Below are 22,983 nucleotides of genomic sequence, written 5' to 3' on the forward strand. Positions count from 1 at the left end.
TGTGGTGCATAGGTTTTTTGAAATTGATGTTTTGGGGTTCTTAGGATATAATCCTAGCAGTGGAATTGCTAGGTCAAAAGGCAGGTCGATTTTTATTTTTCTGAGAAAATTCCATACTGTTTTCCATAATGGTTGTACCAGTTTGCAATCCCACTAACAGTGAACTAAGGTCCCCTTTTCCCCACAACCTCGCCAACATTTGTTGTTGGTTGCTTTGTTTATGATAGCCATACTGACTGGTGTGAAGTGGTATTTCTGATATTTCTGATATCAGTGTTTGGGAAACACTGATAACCCAAAGAAACCCCAAAAGAACATTTTTGAGCTTGGACTAGAATTCAGATTTGATAACGATTCATTTTGTGTTTTAAGGTTTCTTTTATATTAAGTTAGGTTTCAGAGTAGTCTGCTAATTCAGAATCAAACAGGATTGCTTCTTTAATACAATAATGGTGCCCAGCTCTGGTGTCTTTAGAATTAAATTATTCTAAGCTGTTCTTTGAAATATTTGAATTTTCCAAAAATGAGCCCTTAATGCTTCATGCATGAGTAATGCTTAGCTTTATCTGTAAAGTACTGGAGGAAAGATTGAATGTCAAGGCAAAGCACATATGGTAAGAGCAATATAAATTTAAACAATTTGTAGTAGGACAATATTAAAATAATGAGTGACATCTACTACTCTGATTGGTCAACCCACTAGCCTTTGGGACACAGCATTAAATGCCTGTGACAACCCCAGGCTAGAATCTCGTGCTCTTGGTCAGCACTCTAATGACCAGCCTAAAGAAATCTGACTTAGCCCTGGCTGGTGTGGCTCAGTGGACTGAGTGCTGACCTGTGAATCAAAGGGTCACTGGTTCAATTCCCAGTCAGGGCACATGACTAGGTTGTGGGTATGTCCCCCCAGTGGGGGACACATGAGAAACAACCACACATTGATGTTTTTCTCCCTTTCTTTCTCCTTCCCTTCCCCTCTTTCTAAAAATAAACAAATAAAATTTAAAAAAAGAAATCGGACTTAAAATTAGGTGTAGATTCATTCATTGTCTTATAGTTGCAGCTGGCAAGGAACATGGTTGGAGAGAAAGGAGACTTTAGCTGGGGCAACAAGTCAGCTGTCAATTAAGGAGCTCCATTCAAAAACAGTTTCATGAGGGGAGGGTGGAGGTAAATAATGTGGGAAAGAAGAGAGAGGGCTGTAAATGAACATATATAAAGGACCCATGGACAAAGCCAAAGGGGGGTAGGATCAACAGTGGAAGGTGGGGATGGGTGGGGTGGGGGAAAGCGGTGGTAGAAAAATGGAGACAACTATATTCAAACATCAATGAAAATAAAAAAAAACAAACAAATTAATGAAAATAGCCATTAAAAATAGTTTCATGGGTGGAGGTAGAAGAACATATAAGAGGGATAAATGATAATTGAAAAAAATACAGTAAAATAAATTTATTATATTTTTAATTTAATTTACTTTAATTGTTCAAGTATAGTTTTCTGTCTTTAACTCCCAACACAGCCCACCCCCCCAGTGCTCCCCACCTCCCTCCCATTTCCACCCCCCTTAGTACTTGTCCATGTGTCCTCCACACTTGTTCCTGTAAACCCTACCTCTTTTCCCCTGAAATTCCCTCCCCTCGCCCCTCTAGTCACTTTCCCCCTTTTCTCTATTTCAGTGTCTTTGTTTTTATTTTGCTTGCTTGTTTGTTTTGTTGCCTAGCTTCCTGTTAAAGGTAAGATCATATGGCATTTCTCTTTCACCTCCTGGCTTATTTCACTTAGCATAATGCTTTCCTGTTCCATTCATGCTGTTTCAAAGGGTAGTAGCTCCTTCTTTCTTTCTGCTGCATAGTATTCCATTGTATAAATGTACCACAGTTTTTTGATCCACTCATTTACTGATGGGCATTTAAGTTGTTTTCAGCACTTGGCTATTGTAAATTGTGCTGCTATGAACATTGGGGTGCATAGGTTCTTTTGGATTGGTGTTTCAGGGTTCTTAGGATATAATCCTAGCAGTGGAATTGCTGGGTCAAAAGGCAGATCCATGTTTAGTTTTCTGAGAAAATTCCATACTGTTTACAATAGTGGTTGTACCAATCTGCGATCCCACCAACAGTGAACTAGGGTCCCCTTTTCTCAAATACAGTAAAAATAAATTTTAAAAATTATTTCAATTTAATTTCCTGATTGCTGTTTCATCACAATCAATAATCTGCAAGCAAATCTGGTTGGACAACTTTAAGACAAAAAGAATAAAGATATGACAAGGCCTTATTTTTAGACACTGGCAAAAAAGGGCACAGCACCATATTTTGCAGAATTGATTCATGATGCTATAAAGTGAATTTATTTTCCCTTCAAAGGAGCAGAGAGCTAGTTCCCAAGAAAGCTGTGTTAGTCTGCCCTTATTTAGCTCTGCCCTCTGAGACCAAACTGTAGATGGAGTTTCCAGGCTCTGGAAAGCTGAGAGCATCTCCAGTATATCAATTGAGCCCATTGTTCTTAGTTCTCCCACACATCATAAACCTCCTTTCTCTGAACTGAAAGAGCTCTCTTTGTGCTCAGATCAGCCAAAGTTCAAGATGCATGAGTATAAACAAGAAACATTTTCTTACAGTGTCAGTTATGTTGCTTTTCCTATCTTCAGGGTCAGTACTGCATACAGTTATGCAGGGTGTTGAAGCTGCAAATGTGGCCAAAGCTACATTTGTTTATTCATTAATAGAGTCTACAAACATTTATGGAGCACATATTAAGCTTTATGCTAAAACCTGGGAGTTTCAAGTTTGGGGGCCATGTGGGTAGAAAGGTGATAAAGATATGATCTTTCATTAAAAGATTTCATTCATCCATAACCAGAACAGAGACATCTCCTAGGGTGGATTCGAGACAAGAAGCATGCAAGAAGCAATCTGACCAGCTGACTGCAAAGGCATTTGAATTCTCCTCTTCTTATGTGGGAGATGTGGTGCTTAAGGGCCATGATTTCACGTGGCTCTGGTTCTCTTAGGCCCCAACAAAACAAAACTTCAATTTGGAGTCCTGAAAGCTTGTGATTTGCCCCTTCTATGTCACCCTGCTTCTGGCCTTACGTGTGACAGTATTATGCACACACTATCACAATGCATGTGCGTGTTTTCACCCACTCAGTCATCTGAGGAGTTAGAGGGCACATGGATCAGAATTTACACAAACATGGGCTGTTTATCATTGCTTTTGCTTTCCGTCAGGGCTAAATCTGAAAAGCCATGGAAGGGTATGTGATAAGATACAAGGTATTTCTCTCTGAATTTCTTTACTGTCAGCATAGACAGTGTGTCTATTTTGACATTAACAGGTTGATTTAAGTAACAAGTGGAAGAAAAATTGATTCTCACATGAACAAAATTAAAACCTGGCCTTTCCCTATATCAATAGCAGGTATGGAATTCAAGTCGATATTTACAAATTGGGAAAGATTTTCCATGTTCACTCACTTGTATTGGAACAATCAACCATGCTCTTCAAAATTTTTCTTGTCCTGCAAAGTTTGCTGCCTGTGCTTTGGCTCTGGAACTCCTTGAACTGGTATACTTTATTTCAAAGAAAAGAAAAATTAGATAAAGTAATAAGTATTTTCCAGATTATGAAATAACCAAAAAAATCCAACCATAACATTTTATTCAAACCTTCAACAAATATTTATTTAATAAATTATCTGTGCCAAGGGTTATGCTAGGTGTTAGTAATACAGGAATGAAGAAAACAGTCTCTGCTCTATAGAACTCAACTAAACACAAATTAGGATTATGGTGGGAGATAGGAGCATGGTAAAGGATGAAACTAACATCCTTTGACCAAAAGGCAGAAAAGACAGAATCAGGAAGAAACTTCTACAGTTTCAGGAAAAACAAAAGGTCAAGTAAAAGAAGATGTAGGATGCAATTCTGTATCTAGAGAAAGAGTCTGTCATGCTATGGTATTTATAGTAAAAATGTTAAAAATGGCCTCCTATTGTTTTGCTCAACAATGAATAGTAAACCAACTCTGGGCTCAGAAGAAATCAGCTTCACTGATAGTCCATGTACTATGTGAAATTCTACCTTTCAAACATGAAAAGGGAAAACCATGAAGCTAGATCTGAGGGTTACAATTTAAAACCAAACAAGCCACCTGATATTTGAAAATGTATAGATGGCTCTAATTTTATTTAATGACTTGAGCTTACATGTAGAGCCACTTAAAAACGGAAATGTGACCCTTGCGATCAAAGCTCTCTTCCATGTGCCCAAATGTACCAGATATGAATTGCGTGGACTCTCATGTCATTTAAAATCTGAAAGCAGCCCACTTTAACAAAAAGTGTGATCAGAAACACAATCATTGTCCTATATGCATATGATACTATTACCACAACTTAGGAGTGATCTTAGTAAAGCAACGCCTCAGCTAATTATTGCTTAGGAAAAAAGACCTACATATCAAATTTCCTAAAAGAAATTATAATTTTCAGCTGTGGCTGGTGTGGTTCGGTGGATTTAGTGCCGGCCTGCAAACCAAAGGGTCGCTGGTTTGATTCCCAGTCAGTGCACATGCCTGGGTTGCTGGCTGGGTCCCCAGTGGGGGATGTGTGAGAGGCAACTGAAAGATGTATCTCTCACACTGACGTTTCACATCCTTTCTCCCTTCTTTCCCCTCTCTCTAAAAATAAATAAATAAAATATTTACAAAAATTATAATTTTCAGTCACTTCTCAACTTTTTATTGGTGAATAGCATAAATCATTTTGTAGAGTACATATCATGGGATGTATTCTATAGCTAGTGTATCTGGCAGGGCATGAGTAAGTGACATTTCTCAAAGCCAGGTTTTTTTTTTTTACTGAAGTGTATGTGTGCATACATGTTATTGCTATTATTGTGTGTTTGCCTTCTGTTTGCCTTTAGTAGCTGAGATGGTTATAACCACTTTAAAATATTTCCACTTAAAAATTTCATGTCATGCTTTATGGAGTTTTGATCACCTATTTGTCTCAACATTAAAGAAAGACCTAAAATACATGTCTGAAAAGAATCTTGGCCCAGTGTACAGACAGCCATACCTCCAACAAGAATAGCGGTATTTTATTGAGCTCTCTACAAAGTACTTTAGGTATTTTTTTCTTTTTGTTTCTTTTTCTAAATTGTTGTTCAGGTACAGTTCTCTCTATTTTACCCCCATCACTCCCCCACCCCACAAATCCCCACTTCCACCTGCAAACCTATGCCCTTTGGCTTTGTCCATGTGTCCTTTATACATGTTCCTTGATAACTCTTCCCCTTTTTCCACCTGTTATCACCTGCCCCGTCCACTCAGGTTACTGTCAGTTTGTTCTTTAATTCAAATTCTCTGGTTATATTTTGCTTACTTACTTGTTTTGATGAATAGATTCCACTTACAGGCAAGATCATATGGTATTTGTCTTTCACCACCTAGCTTATTTCACTTAGCATAATCCTCTCCAGATCTATCCATGCTGTCACAAAGGGTAGGAGCTCCTTCTTTCTTTCTGCTGCATGGTATTCCATTAGATAAATGTACCATGGTTTTTCGATCCACTCATTTACTGGTGGACACTTAGGTTGCTTACAACACCTGGCTGTTATAAATTGTGCTGCTATGAACATTGGGGTGCATAGGTTCTTTTGAATTTGTGTTTCAGGATTTGTAGGGTATACTCCCAGCAGTGGAATTGCCAAGTCAAAAAGCAGTTCATTTTTAGTTTTCTGAGGAAGTTCCATACTGCTTTCCACAGTGGCTGTACAAGTCTGCATTCCCACCAACTGTGCACTGAGGTTCTCTTTTCTTTACATCCTCTCTAACACTTTTTGTTGATTTGTTTATGATGGCCATTCTGACCAGAGTGAAGTGGTATCTCATTGTGCTTTTAATTTGCATCTCTCTGATGGCTAGTGATGCTGAGCATATTTTCATATGTCTCTGGGCCCTCTGTATCTCCTCCTTGGAGAAGTGTCTGTTCAGGTCCTCTGCCCATTTTTTAAATTGGCTTGTCTATCTTCCTAGTGTGGAGTCATGTGAGTTCTTTATATATTTTGGAGATCAAACCCTTGCCTGAGGTATCATTGGCAAATGTATTTTCTAATATGGTTGGTTTCCTTTTCATTTTGCAAATGTTTTCCAACAAAGAAGCCAGCAGCAGGTAAAGCCTAAGTACAACAACAGAACTCACTCCAATGGAAGAAAGGGCAACCCTAGAGTATCCATACAAGGAGATCAAAGAGACCACACTAGTGAGTCACATAGAATTCCTACCACAGAAACTCACCCTACAAAGACTAGTGGTCTTTGGGTCCTTTTCATTTTGCCGATGTTTTCTTTAGTTCTTCAGAAGTTTTTTTTTAACTTGACATAGTCCAATTTGTTTATTATTTCCTTTATGTCCCTTGCTCTAGGGGACTTAGCAGGGCACATAGACCAATGGAACAGAACAGAGAGCCCAGAAATCAACCCAACTCTCTACAGTCAATTAATATTAGACAAAGAAGGCAGTAACATAAAATGGAGTAAAGATAGCCTCTTCAACAAATGGTGTTGGGAGAACTGGATAGCTAAGTGCAAAAAAAATGAAACTTGAGCACAGACTTACACCATACACCAAAATAAATTCAAGGTGGATAAAAGACTTAAATGTAAGCCGTGACACCATTAAAGTCCTAGAGGAGAACATTGGCAAGAAAATCTCAGATATTCCACGCAGCAACATTTTTACCGATATGTCCCCTAGAGCAAGGAATATAAAGTAAAGAATAAACAAATGGGATCTCATCAAAATAAAAAGTTTCTGCATCGCTAAAAAAAACAGTATTAAATTAAAAAGTCAACGAATTGTATGGGAAAACCTATTTGCCAATGATACCTCAGACAAAGGTTTTATCTTCAAAATATACAAAGAACTTACATGACTCCACTCTAAGAAGACAACCAACCCAATTAAAAAATGGGGAAAGGACTTGAACAGACACTTCTCCAAGGAGGACATACAGAACATCCAGAGTCACATGAAGAGATGCTCAATATCATTAGCTATCAGAGAGATGCAAATTAAAACCACAATGAGATACCACTTTACACCAGTCAGGATGGCTATCATAAACAAAGCAACAAACAACAAATGTTGGAAAGGTTGTGGGGAAAAGGGGTCCTTAGTTCACTGTTGGTGGGATTGCAGACTGGTACAACCATTATGGAAAACAGTATGGAATTTTCTCACAAAAGTAAAAATTGACCTTCCTTTTGACCCAGCAATTCCACTGCTAGGATTATATTTCAAGAATCCTAAAACATCAATATCAAAGAACCTATGCACCACAGTGTTCATAGCAGCACAATTTACAATAGCCAAGAGTTGGAAGCAACCTAGGTGCACATCAGTAAATGAATGGATCAAAAAATTGTGGTACATATACACAATGGAATTCTATGCAGCAGAGAGAAAGAAGGATCTACTACCCTTTGCAACAACATGGATGGAACTGGAAAGCATTATGCTGAGTGCAATAGGCCAGGCATTGAAGGACAAATACCATATGATCTCACCTTTAACAGGAAGGTAAACAACAAAACAAACAAGCAAACAGAATAAAAACAAAGACACTGAAATAGAGAACAAGTGGGCAGCGACCAGAGGGGAGAGGGAAGGGAATTTAAGGGGAAAAATGGGGAGGGATTTTGAGGAACAAGTATGAAAGACACAGGGATGAGGACTGGGGGGGGATGGGAGGGAGGTGGGGAGACGGGGCAGGGGGGGCTGGGATGGGAGAAATAGACAAAAATCTGTACTTGAAAAATAACTAAATAAAATTAAAAAAAAAAGATTTCCTCCTTTAAAAAAATTCTTAGATCTCTATCAAAATACCAATGACATATTTCCCAGATATAGAACAAACATTTCTAAAATTTATATGGGACCATAAATGATTCTGTATAGGTGCAGTGATTTTGAGAAAGAAGAACAAAGTAGGAGAATCACAATACGTGATATTACAATGTATTACATTACAATTACATTGTAAAGCTGTATTACAGTTCCACTGTAATCAAAGCAGTCTGGTACTGGCATAAGAATAGATATATAGATCAATGAAACAGACTAAAAAGCCCAGAGGTAAAACCAAATCTCTATGCTCAATTCATATTTGACAAAGGAGTCAGGAATATAAAATGGAATAAAATAACCTCTTTAGGAAATGATGTTGGGAGATGTGGACAGCTACATTCAAAAAAGTGGAACTCGACCACCAATTAACACTATACACACAAATAAACTCAAGATGAATAAAAGTCTTAAATATAAGTAATGATACCTTAAAAGTCTCAGAAGAAAACATAGGTTGAAAAATATTAGCTATCCCACTCAGCAATATTTTCACCAGTATGTCTCCTAGTGTAAGATATGTAAAGGGAAAAATAAGTAAGTAGGACAAGATCATCCCTTGCTATATCACAGTTTACTTACTGCACGTTTTTGAAAAAATATGTATCTAATTTTGTATCACAGAGTTTTTGCTATATCATGGTATTTTGCAGTATATAAGTATATACAATATTAATTATTTTAATTATTTTTGCCTAAATTTTTAAAAAAGATATAAAATGTTAATTCAAACATATTAAATCAAAATAAAATACAGTATATATTTCATCAGCGGATGAATACTGTACTGTACACAATGGAAATGCAATACGACACTTCCGCTTGTACAAGTTTGACAATGTGAGATTGTACACTGCACACTATTGGCTGATGGAATGAAAGGTGACCAACCACAGCACTGTGTTCTGTATCCTGGGTGCTGATTGGCTCAGTGACTGTAAAATGGGTCTGTTTGCTCTCCTGCACTGTGCCCATATGTTCAACATCTCTCCTTATCCACTTCACATTAATGTCTGATTGTTGTGTGTAGTGTTGCTCTGCAGTGTTGTGTTTTTGTGAAATTTTTGTACAAGTTTGAATTTATTTCAAGCCCTATGGTGCCACTCAAACGTTCTGCACCTTCTAAGCCTTCTGGCAGTGAACCCAAGCACCAGAGGAATATGCTTACCATCAAAGAAAAGGTGGAACTTCTCGACATGATAAAGGAAGGCAAAAGCTACACGGCTGTAGGCCACCATTACAGGATCAACAAATCTACTGTTTGCTACATAAAGAAATATGAGAATAATATTAGGTCTATGGCAACAATGACTTTTAACAAGACTGCAAAGAGTGTGGTCACTTCCTACAATAAGGCCATTGTGAGGATGGAGTCTGCATTGGCCCTGTGGATAAATGACTGTAGGAAGAAGAATATCTTGCTGGATACTAATACCATCTGGACAAAAGCCAAGAAACTTTATGATAGTTTTGCAGAAAGCATGGATGTTCACGATGGTGACAAGGATGAATACCAGGATGACGACACAGAAGCAGGACCATTGAGTGCTTCTCCCACCAGAGCAACCTCATTCAGTGCCAGCAAGGGCTGGTTTGACAGATTTCAGAGATACTTTGGACTCAAGAGCATTTCTCTGCATGGAGAAGCTGACTCTGTGGATAAAAAGCAGTGCTAGCAACTCCCCATAACTATGTTCATCACTTGGACAAAGAGATCAATTATGCCTTTAGTGGAAATAGATGTTACGGCCCAGGGTGAAGATACTGCACTACCTGATGAAGTGCCTGATGAAACAGTGTTTTCAGAAGAGCTATAATGCTCTTCTTGACTGTGCAGTACATTCATCTCTTCGTCATCACTTTCATCACCATCAGTACTGCCCAGCTATATAATTCATGATCTTCATCATTCAAGTTGTAGTATATTTCACTGGTGAGTACCCATATATAATTTTATATGTTGTTAAAATTACATAGGTTTAAGAATGCATAAAGTGTTTGAGAGCATATGAACTATTTGCAAGAGTGTGGGAAAGGTTAATAAGAGAGTGGGAAAGGGTTTATAAAGCCTTAGGTTTATAGGAGGGTAATAGGAGTGTGGGAAGGGTTTATAAAGCCTAAATATATATATATATATATATATATATATATATATATATATATATATATATATATATATGCTAAAATAAATATAACTCTGCTACTTCACGGATTTTCACCTATTTCAGGGGTCTCTGGAATGCAACTCCTGCGATAGGTGAGGGATCACTGTATCTGTCCACACAAAGCCCCTCTCCCCTCTTGGAGAGTGAATAAAAGGCTTTATTCTCTGCACTTTTTTTGTCTTTGTGAATTCTTTCACAACCTACGTCAGGACCACCCTAACACTGCCCCCCTCCAAATTCATATGTTGAAACCCCAACCCTTATTGTAACTGTTTTCAGAAACAAGGTCTTTGGGAAGTAATTAAGGTTAAATAAGGTTCTGATGTTTGGGACCAAATAAGACAGGATTGGTGGTATCCATGTAAAAAGAGGAAGAGAAACCAGAGATGAACTAGCTTTCTCTCTCTCTCTCTCTCTCTCTCTCTCTCTCTCTCTCTCTCTCTCTCTCTCTCTCTCCCTCTCTCTTTCTCTCCCTTTCCCTGAGGACACAGTCAGAAGATTGCTGTTGGCAAACCAGGAAGAGGTCATTACCAGAAACTAAACCCTGTACAATCATCAGGGTTTAGTTCAAGGATCACCTTGGGCTTCCCAGCCTCTAGAACTATGAGGAATAAATTTCTATTGTTTTAGCCACCTGGTCTATGGTATTTGTCATGGTGGCCAATACTGACTAATGCAAAAGTCAAGAGGAGAATATTTCAAGGGAAAAAAAGTGGTGTTGAGGAGTGAACTAAAATAAAAACAAAGCAGTGGCTATTGAACTCAGCAATATTGAGACAATAATTGATTTAACAAGAAAAATTTCTCAAAAATAATGATGAATGTGGAAGCCAGAAAAAAATGGACTGAAGAGAAATGAAGAGGTGAGGATGTAGAATTATCTACTACATACAACTCTACTGGGAAATTTTGTTGTAAAGGGAATTAGAGAAGCAGAACAATGGCTAAAGGGTAACCTAAGTTCAAAATTCTTTTTCATTAAAAAAATGAGTTAGTAGAAGATGTTTTGTGCTCATGGAAATCATTGCATAGAAACAAAGAAATTGATGAAAATGGTAGAGGAAATAACCAATTCAAAGAGTAAGTTAATTGAGAGTTAAGATGTATAACCTTCAAAGCATATGTTTAGAAACTGGTCTTTGGTGAGAGGATGGATGCTTACTTACTGGTAAGAGAAAGTAAGAGGAAAATAAGGGTGAAAGCAAGGGTAGAATTGTAGACTTGCTTGTGGGAACAGATTGGAGTTTCTGTGATGGTTTTTATTGATATTTTTTCAATAGAATATGAATCAGGGTCAACAGATGGGAGTGAACATGAAGGAGGAGATGTAGGAGGTGTGATGAGAGAAAAAGTCGGAAATAGTATTCATGGGAAGAAACAAAATGAGCTTCTTAGATAAACGTATTGGCATAATCAGGTATTAAACATGAATTTTCATAGTATTGAATTTTATATAAATGGAACCATGCGGTACACAAATGTTTTCTGGATTTTTTACTCAGCATTATGTTTGTGAAATAGCTCCACTTTATTTGGATGGGTATTTGGGTAGTTAGTCATGCTGACAACTGGTCTCATGCACTTCCCATGGTGTCAACTGCTTCCTCCAAGTAGTAATAGAAAACCATTTCACTCATATACTATTCTAGCTACTTTTGTATATAACCATGAATCCCTCAGAATCCCTTTCAGTCTGTTTCTTAAGGTGCTATATGTAGATTTTGCTGTCAATCCACAGTGCAGAACCAACACAGCATTTCCTACTATAGGAATTGAATATTTGAGTGTTTGGATTATTGTACTGACAGAAGATAGAAGATATTTTTCTTAAGAATCCTAAAACATCAATATCAAAGAACCTATGCACCACAATGTTCATAGCAGCACAATTTACAATAGCCAAGAGTTGGAAGCAACCTAGGTGCCCGTCAGTAAATGAATGGATCAAAAAATTGTGGTACATATACACAATGGAATTCTATGCTGCAGAGAGAAAGAAGGAGCTACTACCTTTTGCAACAACATGGATGGAACTGGAAAGCATTATGCTGAGTGAAATAGGCCAGGTGCTGAAAGACAAATACCATATGATCTCACCTTTAACAGGAAGCTAAACAACAAAACAAACAAGCAAGCAGAAAAAAAAAACCAAACCAAAGACACTGAAATAGAGAACAAGGGGACAGTGACCAGAGGGGAGAAGGAAGGGAAGTTAAGGGGAAAAAGGGGGAGGGATTTGGAGAAACAAATATGAAGGACACAGGGATGAGAATTAAGGGGGGTGGAAATGGGAGGGAGGTGGGGAGTAAGGGGGGGGGAGGCTGGGATGGGAGAAATAGACAAAAAACTGTACTTGAAAAATAACTAAATAAAATTAATTTAAAAACAAAACAAAACATGTAATGCAACAAAATATACAGCTTTCAAATGATTTCATCTATATCCAGGGATAAATAAAAATAATTTATTATTTCAAAAAATATTTTTCTTGATGTGGAATTAAAAGTTTGGTTTTTGTTTTTTTTTGTTCAAAAAATAAAAAATTTTATAGTGAATTTTAGGCCAGTCCAATCATTTTCCATCTAAAGAAACCTGTTTTTCCTCTAAAGAACTTCTATTATTGGCCAAGACACAACTATCCCAGATTCCCTTCTGTAATAATTAGTGTTATTGTTGTTGATATTATATACACTCTGTGGCATTTAGATTTCTCATTTTTTTAAATTAAGATTTTATTTTTTTTACATTTTTCATTCTTGACACTATTATAGATGTCTGCCATTTCCCTTCCTGCTTTTCCCTCCCCGTGAAGCCCCTACTCCCTCACTTGGCCTTCACCATATTTTTGTCTGTGTCCAAGGGCTATATGAATGTATACATATATGTTCTCTGGGTAATCTCTTCCAGTTCCCCCCACCCCCTTCCCTCTGAGATCTGACACTTTTGCCATGTAGCCATGCCTCTGGTTTTAATTTTTTGTCAGTTTATTTTGTTCCTTAGATTCTACATATCAGCAATTCTACTTCTGGGAATATATCCTAAGAATCTTCAAACACTAATTTGATAGAATATATGCATCCTTACATTCATTGCAGCATTATTTACAATAGCCAACATCTGAAAACAGCCCAAGTGTCCATCAGTAGAGGAGTGGAAAAAAAACGTGTGATAGATTTACACAATGGATTCTACACAGCTTATAAAGGAAGGAACTCTTACTCTTTGTAGCAGCATGAATGGATCTGGAGGTTATTATGCTAAACAAAATAAGCTAGTCAGAGAAATATTTTACTTTTAAAGCAGTTTTAGGTTTGCAGAAATATTTACAACAAGGTACAGAGATATAGCCTCTCCCCCATATGTGCATAACCTCCCCAGTTTTTAACATCCCCCACCAGAGTGGTATAAATTTGTATAGTTGATGAGCCTACATTGACATATTATTATTTTTAAAATATCTTATATTAATTATGCCATTACAGTTGTCCCACTTCCCCCCTTCATTCCCCTCCACCCTGCACACCCCTCCCCCACCATTCCCCCCTTTAGTTTATGTCCATGTGTCACAAGTTCTTTAGATTCTATATTTCCCATACTATTCTTCCCCTGCCCCTGTCTATTATCTACCTACCATCTATGCTACTTATTCTCTGTACCTTCTCCCCCCCTTCTCCTCCTCTCACTCCCCTGTTGCTAACCCTCCATGTGATCTCCATTTCTATGGTTCTGCTCCTGATCTAGCTGTCCACTTGGTTTGCTTTTGTTTTAGGTGTGGTTGTTAATAACTGTGAGTTCGCTGTCATTTTACTATACATGTTTTTTATTTTCTTTTTGTTAGATAAGTCCTTTTAACAATTCATATAATAAGGGCTTGGTGATGATGAACTCCTTGAACTTGACCTTATCTGAGAAGCTCTTTATCTGTCCTTCCATTCTAAATGAAAGCTTTGCTGAGTAGAGCTATCTTGGATGGAGATCCTTCCCTTTCATGACTTGGAATACTTCTTTCCAGCCCCTTCTTGCCTGTAAGGTCTCTTTTGAGAAATCAGCTGACAGTCTGATGGGAACTCCTTTGTAGGTGACTGTCCCCTTATCTCTTGCTGCTTCTAGGATTCTCTTCTTCATTTGAATCTTGGCTAATATAATTATGATGTGCTTTGGTGTGTTCCTTCTTGGGTCCAACTTCTTTGGGACTCTCTGAGCTTCCTGGATTTCCTGGAAGTCTATTTCCTTTGCCAGAATGGGGAAGTTCTCCATTATTGTTTGTTCAAATAACTTTTCCACTCATGGCTGTTCCTCTTCCCGTTCTGGTACTCCTATAATTCGGATGTTGGAATGTCTAAAGATGTCCTGGAGGTTCCTAAACCTCTCCTCATTTTTATGAATTCTTGTTTCTTCTTTCTTTTCTGTTTGGTCATTTTTTTATTGCTTCTGATCCACTCCCTTGATTTGAGTCCCAGTTTCCTTTCCATCACTATTGGTTTCCTGTGCATTTCCCTTCATTTCAATTAGTTTAGCCTTCATTTGTTCCTCTAATTTGTGATTAAAATCAACCAGTTCTGTGAGCATTCTGATCACCAGTGTTTTTAACTGTGCATCTGATAGGTTGGCTCTCTCTTTGTCACTTAGAAGTATTGGCTCTGGGGCTTTGAGCTGTTTTTCTGCTTGAGCCATAATGTTTTGGTCTGTTCACACCTGTTATGTATGTGGGGTGGAGCCTTAGGTGTTCACCAGGGTGGGGCGACCTAGTTGCTGGGTTGTGATGCTGTATTCAGGGGCAGGGTCAGAGAGGGGCAATGATATTTGTTCAGCTCTCTCTCGGATTTCAGTCCCTTCTGCTGCTTCTACTGTCTGCTAGTCACTGACTTTGCCCCTCTTACCAGTCTGGATGAATTGTTTGTTATGGGACGTCCATACAGTTCAATTTTCTGTGTTTTGGCTGTGTTTTTGTTACTAAAACTTTGTTGTCTTTAAACTTGGTTGTGTAAAGTTCCTCTGTCTTTTCATAGTTAGTTGGCTCAAAAGCAATCCAGGTCCCCCTGGTGCCGGCTCCGAGGTGTGTGGGCCTGTGTACCCTCCAGGACCCTGTGGGTCTCTCCAACAAACTGTCTGTGAGCCTGGGAGCTTCTCCCAGCACCTCAACCCCAAAAGTTTATCCAATTGGTGCTTTTAAGCTTTAATTCCCGGTGCTGGGACCCTAGCCTGCACGGTCTGTCTCATTGCTCACTCCTTTGCTTGGTTTATCTATGCGCGGATGTGTGACTGTTGTCAGCCAGCCACCTTGCACCCTCACTGGGTCTGCCATTCTCATCCCACACCTGGCATCTGCCAACCACCACATGAGCGCCTGGGTTGGTCTGGCCAATTTTTCCTGCCTGATCCCACTCTGCCAGTCACTGAATTCACCCCTCTTACCAGTCTGGATGAATGGTTTGTGGTTATGGGACTTCCATACAGTTCAATTTTCTGTATTTTGGCTGCGTTTTTGTTACTAAAACTTTGTTGTATTTAACCTTGGTTGTGCGAGGAGGCACAGTCTCCACCTACACCTCCATCTTGGCCAGAAGTCCTATATCGACATATTATTATCACTCAAAGTCCATAATTTACCTTGGGGCTCACTCGGTGTTATGCATCCTATAGACATATGTATGATGACATGTATCCATCATTATGGTTATGATTTAGAGCATTTTTACTGCCACCCCAAAACCCTGGATATCACTGATCTTTTTACTGTCACCACAGTTTTGTATTTTCTAGAATGGTATATAGTTAGAATTCATACAGTATGCAGCTTTTTTGGATTGGCTTCTTTCATTTAGTAATATGTATTTAAAGTTCCTCTGTGTTTTCACAGTTAGGTGGCTCATTTATTTTTAGCATGGAATAGTATTCCATTGTCTGAATGTAGGACAGTTCATTTATCCATTTACCTACTGAAGGAAATCTTGGTTACTTCCAAATGTTGGCAAGCAAACCTGCTATAGCCAAGCTGCTATAAATATCCAAGCCACTATAAATATTAATGTGTAGGGTTTTAGGTGCACATAAGTTTTCAACTCCTTTGAGTAAATATCAAATAGCATGATTGTTGAAACATATTGTAGAAATATGTTTGTATTTTGTTTTTTTAACCCTTACTCAAGGATATGTTTATTGATTGAGAGAGAGAAACATTAATGTGAGAGAGAAACACCCATTGGTTTTCTCCAGTACACACCCTGACTAAGCATCTGATCAAGCCAGCAACTTAGATATGTGCCCCTACCTGGAATTGAACCTGCAAACTTTTGTTGCACAGGATGATGCTCCAACCAACTGAGTCATCTGGCTATGGCTAGTATGTTTAGTTTTGTAAGAAACAACCAAACTGTTCACCTATGTGAATGTTACATTTTGATTTTTATCTCCTAGACTGTAAATTCATGAAACCGTGTCTGGTTTTACTCACCAGCAGACTCCTAAATTCTAGGGCAGAGCCAGGCATGGAAATGAATATCATATTTGCTGAATAGATGAATGAACTAATCTGAATTATGAAATCAAGAACATGCTTACTAATTTGTAAACGAAACCAAATTAGGAAAGGAGGCTAGTATATATCTTAAAATACATAGTAAGAATTGTGCATGGCCCTGAAAAATGAGATAAATGACCAGAAAAGAAAAATGAGCACTGGGGCCTTTTGTGGGAAAGAAGAATGGAGGATCTCAAAACCAGGTCTACATGGAGACTTTTTACAGTAGTTGAAGATATTAAGCTGGAGAAAAGAAGAATTAAAGGGTGTATGAGGGCAATCCAGATATTTAGAGGTCTATTATGTTAAAGAAACATTATGTTGATTAGTAGGTGGTTATAGGTTGCTGTCTTCTCACTCTTGTCCTCAGAGCAGACATCACAACACATTTACCATTGTTATCCAAGCAGTAAATATCAATTGATCTAAATTGGCAAATGAGGGGAAACTGTCAAATATAGTAATTAACTAAACAAATTTTATACTGTGCATAAAATTTAAGAAAACCATATTTATTTTGAAGAAATTGAAAGATTATTGTAATTTCAACTTTACAGTGACAATAAATCAATCTTTAATAGTCTTAGAACACAACTTTTCTTCAAGAAAAGTTGAGTAAGCTTACTTTGGATATTTTACATTAGCCAACTCAATTTTCAAACATTAATTTTTAATATAATTTTATTTTTTATTGTATTTCATTTCATTTTATTTTTATTGTTGTTCAAGTACAGTTTTCTGCCTTTCTCCCCACCCCTCCCACTACCCCAGCCCTCCCCACCTTCTTTCCCCATTTCTACCCCCCTTGTTATTGTCCATAAGTTTTTTATACTTGTTCCTGTAAACCCTTCATTCTTTTCCCTCATTATTCCCTCCCCTATCCCTTCTGATCACTGCCAGCTTGTTCTCAATTTCAATGTCTTTGGCTATACTTTGCTTGCTTGTTAATTTTTGTACATACCATCATAGTATGACTAACACATTCATCTAAACAATGTTTTGAAGCATTTGCAACAGATATAACAGGTCTGTAATGTTCTAAAAAATAAAATAAAATATTGAAACTTTTGAAGGTTGGAAGATAGTGGTGAGGTAGGTGGGCACCTAACCCACTTGCTCTTGCACCCAACTGGGACACCTAGCAGATCTTCTGAAGAACAGAGTGAACAGCAAATGGAATCACAGCTTATATAAAGTTTGGAAGCCAAAGATTGCAGAGGGTGCTTAAAAAATGGATGGTAAGGACTTCTGGCCAAGATGGAGGCATAGGTAGACACACTGTGCTTCCTTGAACAACCAAAATGGGGATGACAACAATTCAGAAACAAGGTAACAACCAAAATTGAAAGAAAATTAAACTGTATGGAAGTCTGACAACCAAGGAGTTGAAATAGACACATTCATCCAGACCCAGTCAGGCGGCCAAGCCGAGAGGGGTTGTGGTGCAGGAAGCAGTGACACTAGGCACAAGTCACCCTAGGTGTGCAAGGAGGCACCAGGCAGACCCTGGTCACCCAGGTGTCAGCTGGCAGACCCTGGGTGTGGGGTGGCAATGGGCAGACCCAGCGAGGTGGTGATTGAGAAGCGGGGCACAGTGCGCAAGCAGGGCATGCTGACCTTGCAGCAGTCCCACAGTCACGTGCAGATAACTGGGAAGCGAGACAGATTGTGCAATCCAGGGTCCTAGCACTGGGAAATAAAGCCTCAAAACACTGATTGAAAACACTTGTAGGGGTTGAGGCATAGGGAGAAACTCCCGCCCTCACAGGAAAGTTTGTTGGAGAGACTCACAAGGTCCTAGAATGCACACAAGTTTACCCACATGGGAATCAGCATCAGAAAGGCCCAATTTGCTTGGGGGAAGCAGTATAACAGACTGAGGTGCAACAGAGAGCACAGCAAAGTGCCATTTTTTCCCCTCTCTGACCTTGCCCCCCGCATACAGCATCACAACCCAGTGACTTGGGTTGCCCCACCCTGGTGAACACCTAAGTATCTGCCCCTCATACATAAGAGGTGCGAACAGACCAAAACATCACAGCTCAAGCAGAAAAACAGCTCAAAGCCCCAGAGCCAATACTTCTAAGTGACAAAGAGAGAGCCAACCTATTAGATGCACAGTTCAAAACACTGGTGATCAGGATGCTCACAGTACTGGTTGATTTTAGTCACAAATTAGAGGAACAAATGAAGGCTAACCTTATTGAAATGAAGGGAAATGCACAGGAAACCAATAGTGATGGAAGAAAAAAACTGGGACTCAAATCAAAGGAGTGGACCAGAAGTAAGAAAGAACTAACCAAACAGAAAAAGATGAAGAAACAAGAATTCAAAAAAATGAGGAGAGGCTTAGGAACCTCCAGGACATCTTTAAAGGCTCCAACATCCGAATTATAGGGGTACCGGAACAGGAAGAGGAACAGCCACAAGTGGAAAAGTTATTTGAACAAATAATAAAGGAGAACTTCCCCATTCTGGCAAAGGAAATAGACTTCCAGGAAATCCAGGAAGCTCAGAGAGTCCCAAAGAAGTTGGACCCAAGAAGAAACACACCAAGGCACATCATCATTACATTAGCCAAGATTCAAATGAAGGAGAGAATCCTAGAAGCAGCAAGAGATAAGGGGACAGTCACCTACAAAGGAGTTCCCATCAGACTGTCAGCTGATTTCTCAAAAGAGACCTTACAGGCAAGAAGGGGCTGGAAAGAAGTATTCCAAGTCATGAAATGGAAGGACCTACACCCAAGATTACTCTACCCCAGCAAAGCTTTCATTTAGAATCAAAAGGCAGATAAAGAGCTTCTCAGATAAGGTCAAGTTCAAGGAGTTCATCATCACCAAGCCCTTATTACATGAAATGTTAAAGGGACTTACCTAAGAAAAAGAAGATAAAAACATGTATAGTAAAATGACAGCAAACTCACAATTACTAACAACCACACCTAAAATATAAACAAACTAAGGAAACAACTAGACCCGGAATAGATCCACAGAAATGGAGATCACATGGAGGGTTAGCAACATGGGAGTGGGAGGAGGAGGTGAGGGGAAAGGTACAGAGAATAAGTAGCATAGATAGCAGGCAGAAAATAGACAGGGGGAGGGCAAGAATAGTATGGGAAAGGTAAAAGCTAAAGAACTTAAGACACATAAACATGAACTAAAGGGGGGATGTGGGAGGGAGAGGGTGTGCAGGGTGGAAGGGAATGAAGGGGGGAAATGGGACAACTGTAATCACATAATCAATAAAATACGTTAAAAATAAATTTTAAAAAGTGGAGATAAAAAAAATGGATGGTAAAGAGATTATGTAGGCTGATGGGAAGGTTCCTGGGCTCTTTGTGCCTGGGTCTGTTGCTGAGCAGTCCCCAGGCCCGGTACCAGGGACCTCAGTGGCTGTAGGAGCTTTGGAGGAGGACCAAGTCAGCAGCTGTATGTTCACAGCTCCTTCTCCCACAGCAGGGAAGTCAGACATGCCTAGGAGAGACCTGGGTACTTGAAGTCACTGGAGGGATAAAGACACAGTGGGAGACACACAGCAGGGTTCATTCCCTAGCTTGGATTGTGATTGCTGGCTTGACAGTACCAGACAAATTGGGGAGCAGGGAGACACCTGGAGATGGGAGAAGAGTTGGGCTGTAACTGACCATGACACAGTCTCAGGACTGGTCAGAGAGTTGGGTGTGGGGGCAACTTTTCCCACATATCCCCCCCCCAATTGCCACAGATGAAAGTAAATACTACCAAGACAAGATGTGATCTGCTTGGGGAGGAGAGGTGGCCAGTTTTCCAGAGGAAAAAGGCCTTGAGCAGTGGTCGGTTTCTCTGAGGAAAAAAGGCATTGGGCCTCTTCCTCCAAGGGCTTGTATTGTGTTGTAATACACAGGAATACAGGGCAGCAAGGATCAAACAGTAGATAACATTTCAAAGAAATCTGAGGGCTTAGTCTGAGTCAGAGTGTATCAGGAAGAGTTTTAGGGTTTCTTGCTGGAACCGTTAACATATGAATGAAAGCACTCTCAGCAGAGTAGATTTCACAGATTTATCAGGAAGTCTTTGTAATGCCAGATTTTTCCCTAGACATGCTCTAGCAAGGCAAGGAGCTGTACCCCTCCCCATCAGATATTCAAGCTTAAGGGTATTAGAGCCAGGAAGTACTTCTCCTAGAGTACAGGGGACTCAGGCTTTGTCAAAGCCCTGGGGGTGAGAGTCCATTACTCTTCATTGCGTCCCCCCCCCCCAAGTCCTTCCATGATGTCTTCCCAAGTGATTGTGTCTGGCTTAGGTTTCCCCTTCTCTGAGGGCTCTTACACATAAAGGACTTCCGACCATGCTTTGCAGGCAGGGGGGAAACTGAGGCAGTGTTTGCTACCAGAGACAAGCTTTGTCTTCTGCTGCTCACATTCCAGAGGTCACTGACTCATCTTTAGCCACAGAGGGTAGGAGTTACAATTCCTGAAACCAGGCAGAGTGGTCCACAACAGTTGGGCTGTGTGAAAACCTGGGTGCTTGTTAAGGATGGCAGTCTGCAACCAAGGGAAATTCACTAAAAAAAACAAACAACCAACCAAACAAAAAAAAATGGTGCATAGCTGCTGTGCAAGGACCACTCCCATGCTGTAGCCAGGCCAGTGAAGTAGGAAGAGGAGGGGCGCTGCATGGACTGATCAGAAGAGGGCAGCAAAGACTCAGAGAGTTAGCAGTCCCCAGAAAGACTTATTTTAATAGGGGAACAAAACTGCCCTGAAGTGACTTTGAGAGTGTGCAGCACCCAGGCCAAGAAAGAGGGAGGAGGGGTACAAGTTGATCCTAATCAGTGCACCTCATGACAGCACAATGTGGTGGATTAAAGGCACCAGCCTGGCACAGATGACAGTGGGGGGCCAAGCAGGGCACTGAAGACTTGGGCTGGAGGCTGGCACCTGTGAATTTTGCAGCCCAGATGGAGCCCCCATCCTTGCTAAACCACAGGAAAGAAAAAAAAGTAAAGCCCAGCTCCAGTCTGCCTACAGCATCCAGGAATGCCAGCAGAACTTGCTTGATGGGTTTAAAGTCAGCCGAAGGCTTTTATTTTTAATTTTTTCTTCTTCAAATGTAAGATAGTAAGATGTGGAACTGTGAAAGGACCAAAGGACCAAAGACAGATCCAGAGACAGATCAGAAGGCTAACATCAACTGGGAAACTTAGAAAAATGTCACTTTGCTATTCTACAGAACTTGCATTTTTATTTTTATCTCTTATTATTATTTCTTGTTTCTCTTCTTTCTGTTTAGTTTTCTTCATTTTGTTTGTTTAATTACATTGTTTGACTCCTTTTCCTTGTTCTCCCTTTCACACTGCATTTTAATTTTTATTCTTTAATTTTATTTGTATTCCAATAAAACACTGCTCTTGGTCTTTTACTTTCTATTCTCTTTATTCACATCATACATTTTTTATCATATTATTGTTGTCCCTGTATTATTATAAATAATTATTGTTCCATATTATTGTAAATACTACACAGCAGCCCTCCTTGGTCTTGGCCCATTTTATTATCTTCCTGAACATTATTACCGTTGTGGTTAACTTTATTATCTCCCACACTATGCCTAGTTTCTATCCCTTATTCTCACTATATCTCACCATATAAACTTCCACAAGTGCTCTGTGTTCTGGATTCAGTTCACATTCTTTCTCCTCTCTAATAAGAGTTTTTTTTCTTTTTCACTTTTTATAAAAAGTGGCTAGTTGGGTGAAATATTATTGCTGTACTTCCCCAAAGGATCTCCTATCTGTTCTCTACTTGTTGGAACTTTAATTCCCATAGAATACTCTCCTGCTGTTTTATTCCATTTCACCTTTACCCAGCCAATGATCATCACAGACAAGGTAAGGTGGGAGCTGTGAAAACTAATAAAACTACTGGAGGAGAGAACCCACCAACAAAGGAACCAGCAAGAGATAGAACCCAAGTACAACAACACAACCCACACAAAGGGGAGAAAGGGCAATCATAGAACATCTAGACAAGGAGATCAAAAAGACCACACCACTGAGTCCCACAGAACTCCTACCATAGAAGTTCATCCTACAAAGACAGTTAGCAAAGTAGAGCATCAGGAATCACAGAAACAAACAACAAGAGTCGCCTAAAATGGGGAGACAAAGAAAGAACCTGCAATCAAAAGCAATAGAAGATTCCCCAGTAAAAGAGCTAAATGAAAGGCAAGCAAACTATCAAATATAAAATTCAAAAGAATGATTATGAGGTTGCTGAAAGAACTCACAGACAACTGCAAGGAACTGAGTGAGAACTACAACAGTATGAAAAAGTAAATATAAACTATAAACTGGAACCAGGAATAAATGAAGAATACAATTTCTGAAATAAAAAT

Source organism: Artibeus jamaicensis, unplaced genomic scaffold, assembly GCF_021234435.1.
Source record: "Artibeus jamaicensis isolate MK-2021 breed Jamaican fruit bat unplaced genomic scaffold, CSHL_Jam_final scaffold_461, whole genome shotgun sequence".
Taxonomy (NCBI): domain Eukaryota; kingdom Metazoa; phylum Chordata; class Mammalia; order Chiroptera; family Phyllostomidae; genus Artibeus; species Artibeus jamaicensis.